At 45.3% G+C, this 10,442-nt stretch overlaps 1 protein-coding gene across 1 annotated transcript in view; it reads right to left on the reverse strand.

Moving 5' to 3' along the window:
- plxna2 (plexin A2) overlaps window positions 1-6,778 on the reverse strand; it is a 146,334-nt gene extending 139,556 nt beyond the window's left edge. The window contains exon 1 of the mRNA XM_076166804.1: window positions 6,157-6,778. The gene's annotated coding sequence lies outside the window, so the exon portion shown is untranslated. The remainder of the gene's footprint in view (window positions 1-6,156) is intronic.
- Window positions 6,779-10,442: the final 3,664 nt, after the last annotated feature.

Below are 10,442 nucleotides of genomic sequence, written 5' to 3' on the forward strand. Positions count from 1 at the left end.
CAAGGGAATCTTAGCGGAGAATTGTGAAAAATGCATTAAATACGATAATACAGCTGGAAAAACAGCATGGTGAGAATTGTGTATTTTTCATTTCCTTGGTGATAAGTCAATCTGGTAAGAAAATTACACACTGCTTTTGAAATGGCTGAGAGAGCTAATGGCCATAATAAGAGCCTTAAAGTTAAAAATATTCCTCGCGGTAACTGGGTCACGGTGTGTATAGTAAAGGGGCAAAGCTGCTGTTGGCCTGTCTCGCCTATTGCACATGAGTATACAAGACAAGCGATGTCTGCGCCTGTTTCTGCCGTAACTATGGCGACTGTGGCCTATTGTGGGGGGGCGGGGGGGGCTTCCTCATCACCAGGGGGCAGTGTTGGCATTACGGCGTGGGTTTTTACTCTTCTCCCATCTACAGTGCATGTTACACACACGCATGCACACACTCACACACAAAAAAGGCATCAACAGTCAAACAAAAGACACATGTGCCAGGCAGTTGAACAAAAATAAATTAAAATGGACACAAACACAGCCAGCCTACCATAAAAAAACAAACACACACTGTCATCTGCTCCAGACAGCTGCCCCTCGCTGTCTAAAACAAGCCCCCTCCCACCGAGCCTCTCTCGCCCCCGCTCCCTTTTGTCGCTCACTTATTGTCAACTTTCCCCACATACAAAAAGGCACATCCTCCCATGACACCAGCTAATTGATTATTGATGGTGCCAGGCTAAACTGACTTATATTCAAACGGGCGTGAAAGGAGAAAATGGCAGAGACGATGCATTCAATGCCTCCGGCCAAACTAAAGTGAGTTAAGGCGTTAGTATGTAAATCGTAAGGTCTGCCTGCCCCTCTTGTGTGTTGGCGCGGCTTTGATAAGGTGTTCAGGCCGCACAAGAGGCGCAATGTTGGTAGTGTTTGTGGACATTGACAGTGTGTGGAGAGAAAAAAAACTCATAACAGCCCTCAGCTTGCTGCTGTGACAGGCTGACAGGCTTCCAACCAGTGTGAAGATCACTGACAAACAAACAGCCAGACTTGTTATTCTACGGGTCTCTGTGCCAGAATTGCTGTCCTTATCGCTGGCATCGCGTAATTTTGTTACACGTGGTAAAATACAGCCTGAGCTTGTGACAGCAGAGATCAGATAAAGGAGTGTGAGCGCCTGGGTGGGGGGGGGCTGCGTGTGTGTGTGTGTGTGTGTGTGTGTGTGTAGGGAGATGGGTGCTGAATGCCTAAACAGGTTGTTGTGCGAGGGTTAGAAACTGATGACTTTGGCAGTCAGATTGAGGCACTGAAGAAAGGCAGCGGCAATGTATCCTGTCCCATAGAATCGTGTCACGAAGGCAGTGCCATTAACATCTTAATAAAGGCTTCCCATGCCCTGGAGAGCCCTCACGAGTAGACCGCCTTCTCCACCAGTCACACGGGGGCTCTGATGCAGCCTCCACAGCAGATCTGCCAGTATTGCATTGTGAGGGTGTTGGGCATTCCCAAAAGACTTCCTAAATGCCTAGCCGCAAACATGCTCCGCTAAATTCCTTTATTCACCATTTCCCTCACTTTACTGTCCACTTCTCCATCTGTTGGATTCAGTGGTCATACAAAAGGCTTTGTTTCAGCAAGCTGGCAGGCTTAGGAGAGCAGAGTGCACGCCGGGGCTCATTGCTGACTTGTTGCCAGGCTCGGTAAGTATCTGGACTGTCCACGGTTGTGCTTTGGCTGGACTGTTAACCGTTTCCCCCTCAAACCTCCATTGAGAGACTGGCTGGAGCCTGTCTGGGAGCCGCACATATACACAGGCTTGTTCATGCAAACACAGCCAGCATCCTCACAAAGGTGGGGGGGGAAACTAACTCTCCCAACAGACCTATTATATGGAAAGAGTTGCAGCGAGACAAAACTGGCCGATACAGCACGAGAAAAGTTTTTTTTGTTCTATAAAGTACTTGCACAGCATGGGGAGAACAACCGCTCTCACCCCGTGTATGGTGAAAATTGAAATGCAAAGGAGTGGCATTGATTTTTGCACTCTGCGTTATGTGTTGCTCATAGTGGGAAAGCTGCTACTTCACAATGTAGCGGCCTGTAGTCATCAATTTCAAATGGTTTCAACAATTCGGTAAGTCACTGAAGGGTACATGCCCAACTACTCAAGATGATGAGAATGGAAATGGCGGCATGACGAGCGCATTAAATGGAGCCCTGAGGTGTTTTTCAAACATTGCTGTTGAGTGTGAACAATGCATGGGCAGATATCAGGGTAAACGGGATCTGTGTGGTTTGGGAATGTCGAGGGAAGACAAGAGGACATTTTCACTCTTTGACCCAGAGCAGATGGAGAGGAGGCAACGATGCGTCGCTACAACATTTTGACCAATCTCTTAAAAATGCACACACTGTGTATTAGCTGAGGCCTCAGACTGCACAACTGAATCGTAAAATCGGCTATTTCACCAAGAAAGAGATGTGATATTATGCTATCTGATGCAGAGAGCCAGACAATCAATTTGCTTTGCTTGGCTTTGTCACACATGCCACATTTTGTAGCTATAGCAAAGTCCAAATTCTCCAATGACAGTGCCCAATATAAGCCTCCGCGATATCTGACTCTCAGTAACCGGAATTAGTGCACTGCAGGTTTTTGTTTGCCAGCTTTAAACCAGTTGCAGCGTCCGTGCCTCTGCACTCCTGAAGCAACACATCATAGCACCAACATGCAGCAGCTAAACCAACGTTTGCTGGAATAATCAGCGCCTGGAGAGCCCATCTCCACTGCTCAACGTGCTGGTTTGAAGACGCGACACAGACAGGTAATAAACCCGCGTTGTTTACAATTATCCACAGGAGAGACGGCAAACAACTGAAGATCTAAATGAAGCGGTGCGCTGTGTAGGAAAAGAAAACAGGCAGCTGTGATGTTTTGCTTTGCATTGAAGTGAAACCATTCTCTGACTGAATGTTCTCCCTGGATGCGCCCCACTTGATCAATGCCACCGCCGCTCCAGATCTCCCCACGCGTGTCAATCCACCCCATGGATACGCACACAAGCACACACACCCCTCGAAAATGAATGCGGACTGCAGACGCGCTGGCACAAACATGCACATAACGAGGCCGAACGAGTGGAGCGTGCGTGGGTCAAGGAGATTGAGATCTCTGTTGTGACAGCTGGACAGTTGAGAGGTTCAGATAAACAGCCCGTGGTGAGGAAAGATGGCAGGGCGATTGCATTAAAACAAACACTCACTCACTATTTGTACACTCCAGCAGATAGGAGAGGGAGGGCCAATATCTGCGGGGGAACGAGTCAGTGAACTCACAAAACCGGCATTATCTGCGGTCGTCTGTTTGCGTGTGTGTGTGTGTGTGGGTGTGTGTGTGATTGTGTGAGTGTGTGTGTGTGAGCCAGAGAGACAGTTGGGATGGTGGGGGTTACTTTCAGGGGGGAGGGGGCGTAAGCTTCATTCGGGATACACAGCCGCCGAGTGCATTTGCTGTATTCACTCATTAAGAAATAGGTCAAGGATTCCGCCTGCATGCGTAGCAACTTGTCAAAATCTCTCAGGCTAAACTGTGGTGAGTCTGGCTGCCCCAAGGGCGGGAATCCAAAGAGGACCAAGCAGCGTGCAAGCGTGGAGGCTACTGGTGACACGGCACGTCCAAAAACCAGAAACAACTCATTCAGTGCCGGAGCGTTAATGTAAGAGTCATTAGTGTCGTTTAATAACTGCTGAGTAATCGTGATGATGAGGAGTGAGACAGAGATGCTGCACGCTCGGACTGTGTCCCGCCAATGAAATCGGCTTGGAATCAGGAGGCGACTCTTCGTCAACAGAGGACGCTCTTGAGCCATAAGCGCCAATCAGCAGAGGCACTGTGATAGACGGTGATGGCGATAATGGTGGTGGGAAGTCTGATGCAGAAAGATGTGAAGCTTTGGTGCCTGGAAGTTGCTGAATTAAGTCGCTGTATCTACATATATATATCAGTAACCAGATACATTCCAAACACTCTACGTATATGACAGCCGTGAGAAATCCGTAGATTAAGAAGAATAAGAAGAATCCTAGAATTAGAGCAGCAACATTATAGCAAGAATGAGACCTGTTTCTGAACATGAGCCTCCGGAATGTGAGGAAATGTGATGCTTCTAGCCGATTCATGTAAAATAGTCCTTCATCTGGAATACCGTTCATACAAAACCTCACTGACCAGACAGCATAACCACAAATCCAATCACAACATTGCAGCCCCCCTGCTGAGAAGTGAAGTCAGAAACATCAGCAGTTTACTTCATAAAGTGTGATGTAAGTTTATCCAGTAGAAGTTATTTCTCTCCAGCTCCGTGGGGTTAACCTTATTGATTGAACGAGTGTGTGATGTTGCAGTACAAAAAAGGCTTTCTTGGTCCGATTCCCCTTCAAAGGCATCACTTGAAAGTACGACAGTGAGCTGAATTCTTAACAGCTCCGCTCATAGGCGCTATTATTTAAAAAGGAACTGCAATCATTTCCTTTTTGAATGAATTACAACAACCAACAGGAGCTTCAGTAGTACTTTTAAGAGCAATTCCATTGTGCGATCTTGTCTTCAAAGGAATGAGTTGGCAGCAACTCTCGCTTTGGTCATGAACATTTAAGGAAATAAAAAACAGTCGGCTTGGAAATGGCAGAAATACATCTATAAAAAAGATGTAAAATAGTCTGGTCCGAGTGACTGATTGCTCCGTGGCCACAGCACACACATCAGAAAACGCTCTTTTCATTAGATTGGAGTTAATTAGGTGAATATAATCAGAATGTGATCATCAAACCAGCGCTGAGAGCTGGTTTGTTCTTCCAAAAGGCAGCAATTTCCACCCCGGTGGGTGCTGCAGGGTCAGATCACTGTTTCACTTTGAGATGGATATTAAAATAATGATGTGAAAGGGTCACGCTTTAGATGCACAAAAACCTGATTTCACCAAGAAGGAGCGGATTTTGATTGTACAGGCTGGGGGATTAATATGCTTCCCATCAGCCGTGGCAGATGCGAGGTATTTTCATGCAAATGTAAGGCAATTTTCTACTTAGGACAACATTTATTTTCTTAAGAGTCATTGTCATGGGTGCTTTGCCGGAGCTCTGGCAGAGTGACAGCCAATGAAGATTTGTAGGTGCATCTGGTGAATTGGACAGATGAGGTCTAGTCCACCTCGCATCCTAAATTGATGCCAGTTGGCAACAAAATGAAGCATTGTATTTTGCTTTTTGCACTTGAAATCCACTCCACCCAGACATGCACAGAATATAGGGAAAAATGAACTCCATAAGGGAGGACGTCATTGATTCAATTCAAAGTTAAGACAATTTTATAGGCTGATAAACTTCTAGGGCCGGCTTCAGGTGTCCTCCTCACAGTGACACAGGGGTCTGTAGGTCTGTGCCTCCAGTCAGTTTATTGCTCATATATATATCGTATCCATTATCTAAACTAGTCAATAAATACATACTCACTCCTGCAGCCTCTGAGAACAATGATAGGATCACAGTCAAACACTCCTACATCCTGATAATTGCAAACATGAGGACATAAACTAGGGTGAGAGTCTAAAAATAGTTATTCCGTCCGAGTAACTTCATTAAATATCCCAGAACAAGACCTGACTAACACACACCAGAGGAGCTCCATCAACAAGAGCAAAGCTGCTGAGTGGAAACATCATCCCGGCAGAACCGGTTGTAACCCAATAACGGCTGCTTACTGGCATATTGGGAGGCAACTCAATCGTAATGAATGAAAAGGGGGCATAATAATGTAGGTAGGACAAGGACCCGGAGTGTGACACCTATGGGTGCTGAATTGGGCTCCATTCCGATTACCAAGGGAAGAAACCAGGCTGTTGTAACACACATTTGTCCATTGATGAAACACAGGATGATCTGGCTGCCTGCAGCCCCAAAGACGTCTCTCTCTCTGTCTCTCTCTGTCTCTGTCTGTCTCCAGTTGTCTCTCCGCAGTGAGGGAAATGACCCTTCAACGGGTAGCCGGCAGATTCAGGTTAAAAAGCCTCTTAGACAGTCATGCGGGTTGCGAACACATATCTACACACTGTATAAACATATTCCGGCAGAGCGCGTGTATGTGTGTGTGTGTGTCTCGTCACTCACCTCTTCATTCAGACTGGATCTCTCGGTTCTCCTGTTCACCTCCAGCGCGGCTCTCTCGTCTTACTGATGCGCAAGACTCACATCCAACAGTAGATAAATGTCTCCAAACGCTCTACGTGGACAAAGTCTAAACCCGCCTGCGGTGTGTTTGAGTGTGTGTTCATTCACTACTCCCCGGAACACTCAGACCTGTTAATCTGCTGCTGCTGCTGCTGCGGCGGCGGCGGCGGCGATGTCATTCACACAACTACAACCTTCATTTGTGCGAGTGGATCTCGGTGCTGCGCGTAAAGAAAATTCGCTGAGCAAAAACTTGTCCGACTGACCGCGCAAACGTTACTTTATACACGCGTGTCAACGAGACGGCGCATTCCTTCACTTCACGTTACTCGTCGTCCTGCAGATTGGTCGGGTTATGAACGCGCCGTGGCCCGGCTTGCCATCATCATCATCATCATCATCATCACCATCCTCCGCCTCCTCTTCCGACGTTGTGATTTTCGCAGCGCAGGATCAGACCCGCAGCGTGGGTTTCTCACTGAGCTCTGCCCGGACTGACACAGATTAGCGGCTCCATCAATGTACAGTAGCGTCTCTGTGTGTGCGTGCGTGTGTGTGAGTGAGCGTGTGTGTGAGTGTGTGTGTACCAATGCCACTGGCACCGCTGCATGTCTAAACCCAGCCCCCTAACACGCCGGCTCGTTATGGCGTTAACTGTTTCCGCCCATTGAAAGAGAAAACGGAATTAATAATAAATAATAACAAATCCTAGCAACATTGTGGTATAAATGTAGACATTCTGATTCAGAGAGACACTGCAGGAGATGCTTCCCCTCAATAAGCACTTCATGCCACTCTGCAATGCACCAGATCACTCCACCCAAAATCAGAAATGAAAGTTACATATGTTAAGGAGACAGAAACGTGCTCTCTGTAGAATCATCATTACTTTCTTCAACTGTTATTAACAGTTACGGAGAATATTTTTCTTTGATTCCCTAAGAAATCTTTATACCCGCTCGAATCAATTAAGTATGTATTCAGTCTATAATAGCGCGTCTTTACATTTATGAGTAGGAAATGTTCTTACCCCTCACAGAGTTTTGTGGCACAGTGAAAGAGTGAGACGGTCAACGGCTCTCTTTCCATGAACTCTGTTAGAACACTGCCATCTATAGGCCAAACCTAGAAGCTGCCCCTCTCTCTCTCTCTCTCTCTCTCTCTCTCTCTCTCTCTCTCTCTCTCTCTCTCTCTCTCTCTCTCTCTATCTCTTCCTCTCTGTTCAGATTTGTACTCTTGAGTGAAGCTCAGCAGCTAAATTGCTGAAAAATGTTCCCACTTAGATAATGATTCAAAAACCCTCGTGTCCTCCGTGCTGCTCATTGTCACATCATCTGCCCGCTTGTAGTTCAAAGATGTTTGATTCAGAAACTAGTAATGTATATATGGCATCTTTGGATGAAAAGATGCATTATGGCTCTAAGGAAATGCCAGCTTTTATAAAAAAAAAATCTGTTGCTATTTCTGTTAAATCTCTTTGAAGATCCATGTTCACATGAGCTGTTAACACCAATTAAATGCAATTTATTTCTTCTTTTTAGACATTTGGAATGTGAAAAAGAGTTTGCGTTTGGAAATTACCCGTCACATTTAATTCTGTAGTCACAGTGGATACATTTGGCTTCATAATTCATATCAAACATCTGCTGGAAAGAGTTGAGTTATGTTTTGGCATGAATGTGACCATCGCCTGGACCCAATTGTTCAACAAAATACATTTTTCACAATACTGATGGAATAGCGTTGAAAAGGGTAGACAGTGCACCAACAACAACCCTCTTATCTTCTTGCATCTTTGCCCTTAGTGGGTCATGACAAAAAGGAAGCTACCCACATTCCTCTGATGCATCAATGATGAAGAGTGGAGGGAAAAGGGAGCGACTGTCTGCCATCAAAACTATTGCAAAACTGAGGAAGGAAGATGCGGAACAACTAGTGTGTAAATACACTAAAAGCATAGCACACACTTAAGGACAGGGTCAATAGCTGGAGAGTGTCCATATTGGAATTCTACTGCACAACCTCTCAAATGGATCTTAGTCAACCCTGGGCGGTAGGGGTAATCAAATACAGACTTTTTCAGTCCATTACTCACAATCCTGTTTGGAACAAGCAGTGATTTGTTTGATTGGAATATAACATGATTCATATTGAAGGAACAGGTTGTGTAGAACTGTCTGTGAAAGCTTTTGCCGAGCAACAAGATCAATTTTTTGGATTCACATATAAACCTATTGAATCTCTTTGCAGTGAAAGAGCAAAGTACATTGTTTTTAGAAATTTAGAAATCACAGAATATTTGAATCAGGAAAGGATGTTGTTTCAATTATTTAGATTTATTCCATAGACCAATTCCAATTTCAAAGACTTCTCCTTTAGTTTACTTTACCTGTGTTTGGTGCAAAATGTTACGTGCGCGATGAAGAAATTTCTAAACATCATGGGACATGGTTGCGTTTGCAAGCTCAAGGTAGCTTCTGAATCAATCAGATGACGGTTAACATCATTATGTAAATCATAAAACTCCCTGAAATGTGTTTCTGTCATCTATCAACGCTCATTAAAACATGTTCTATAACGCTTGAATACCACCTGACAGCCCATCTAACAGACAGATCTCCTCATTGCCAGGCTGCTGTATCAGAATCCTCTCCCATGCCTGTGCTCAACAACCTTAATTCAATGCAAAGATGCAGTGGGGGGTTTATCGATGGGCTCATAACTCAGAGATGCACCTCTTGTCTCAGGCTTTCATTAAACCCCTGGGGCTCTGTCACAGCAGAAGGATCTGTCATGATGGTGCTGGTTCACTGTGGCATAACTCAGGCACTTTGAGTCCTGCATCTGTCCAGGACACCGTCATCATGTGCCGGAAAGGATGCCACAAGTGGGAACTGGCCTTATGGGCATAGAGATAGATAGAAGGAGACTCAGTAGGGATTTAAAGCCTACAGTATGTGAGGTGTGTTATTTTAATGTGTGATATGCGGGGCCTACTGTTTATCTCTGGATTTAGGGGGGAGTGATGCTGCAGGGGCATGTGCGAGGGGGGAGATAGGACAGGGGCAATTTGTTGCAAAGCACAAAGCTTATTTGTCAGAGGATCAGTTCAGTGAACAAATCAAACGCCGGTCAGGTGGAGGAGTCTGCGGACCGCTGGTGGTGAGTCTCCCGATGCTAATGCAGAGCGATGGCCGGCTGCAGGGCCGCCGCTCGACCGTCTGATCAAAGTGCTCGCACGCAGCGATTTCATACTAAGCTGGAACGTTTCAAAGGGGTTCCTTGTGATGACTTTAATTCGCCCCCCCTCACCCCGCCTCCAGCCATATTTCAAGATATCACGAGAGAATGTAGGAACCTGTCAAATCCGCAATGAATTCCATTCCCCCTATCCTCTGACCCATGTAAGCAATCCTCCTGACGGGGGAGAAGAAACGCCTTGAAACAATTAGATAAAAACTCAGCTGTCAATCTTATACATATGATGCATTAGTAATAGGTTCCAATGTTAAAAGATGAAAGCCAACATTAGAGATCAAAGTCAACTCTTTGAACTTGTTGTTTTTATTCATTTAACATTTAATTACTGTTCTGCTGTAGTTGGGTTAGTGTAAATGTAACAGACAGACATATAGTATATACAACATTAAAACACATGCACATTTAAAGTAGTAGTAGAGTGCAGTCTACCATCATTGTTTGCCTTATATAAGGAATTTTTTGCTGAAAGGAGGGCAGTCCAAATGCAAAGTGTGTGTGTTGCGGAACATTGATGTGTGTCTCATTGAACGACGTCCATTATAAATGTCCACCCACACTGCTTACGTCCCACCATCCACCTGTCAGAGCCGATAGCTAACGCATTCTCAAGATGCTTCCAGGATTACAGCCATGCCATCAGCAAATGGACACACACACACGAACACCAGACACACACAGACACACACACAAACCACATTCATACAGGTGGCCCATTACATCAGTAATGGCTCACTGATGGAGCCCCGGCAGCCTTGTACCATGTGGTGATGATCACCAGATTTCCTTTTTTATACTGAAGAAGAAAAAAAACACCTCTCAAGCTACTAAAAAAGAGCAACTTTAAATGCAAAACCTTGGAGGCCAGTTCTGGTTTCTTTCTTTCACCTGATTAGACACTTGATTTCCGAGACAATCATACCACAACGATCTCAGCGAGTGTATTTCACACTGAATATGTTTAATGG

Source organism: Genypterus blacodes, unplaced genomic scaffold (assembly GCF_046128005.1).
Source record: "Genypterus blacodes isolate CSIRO-AG114 ecotype Tasmania unplaced genomic scaffold, CSIRO-AGI_Gbla_v1 ptg000156l_1, whole genome shotgun sequence".
NCBI lineage: Eukaryota > Metazoa > Chordata > Actinopteri > Ophidiiformes > Ophidiidae > Genypterus > Genypterus blacodes.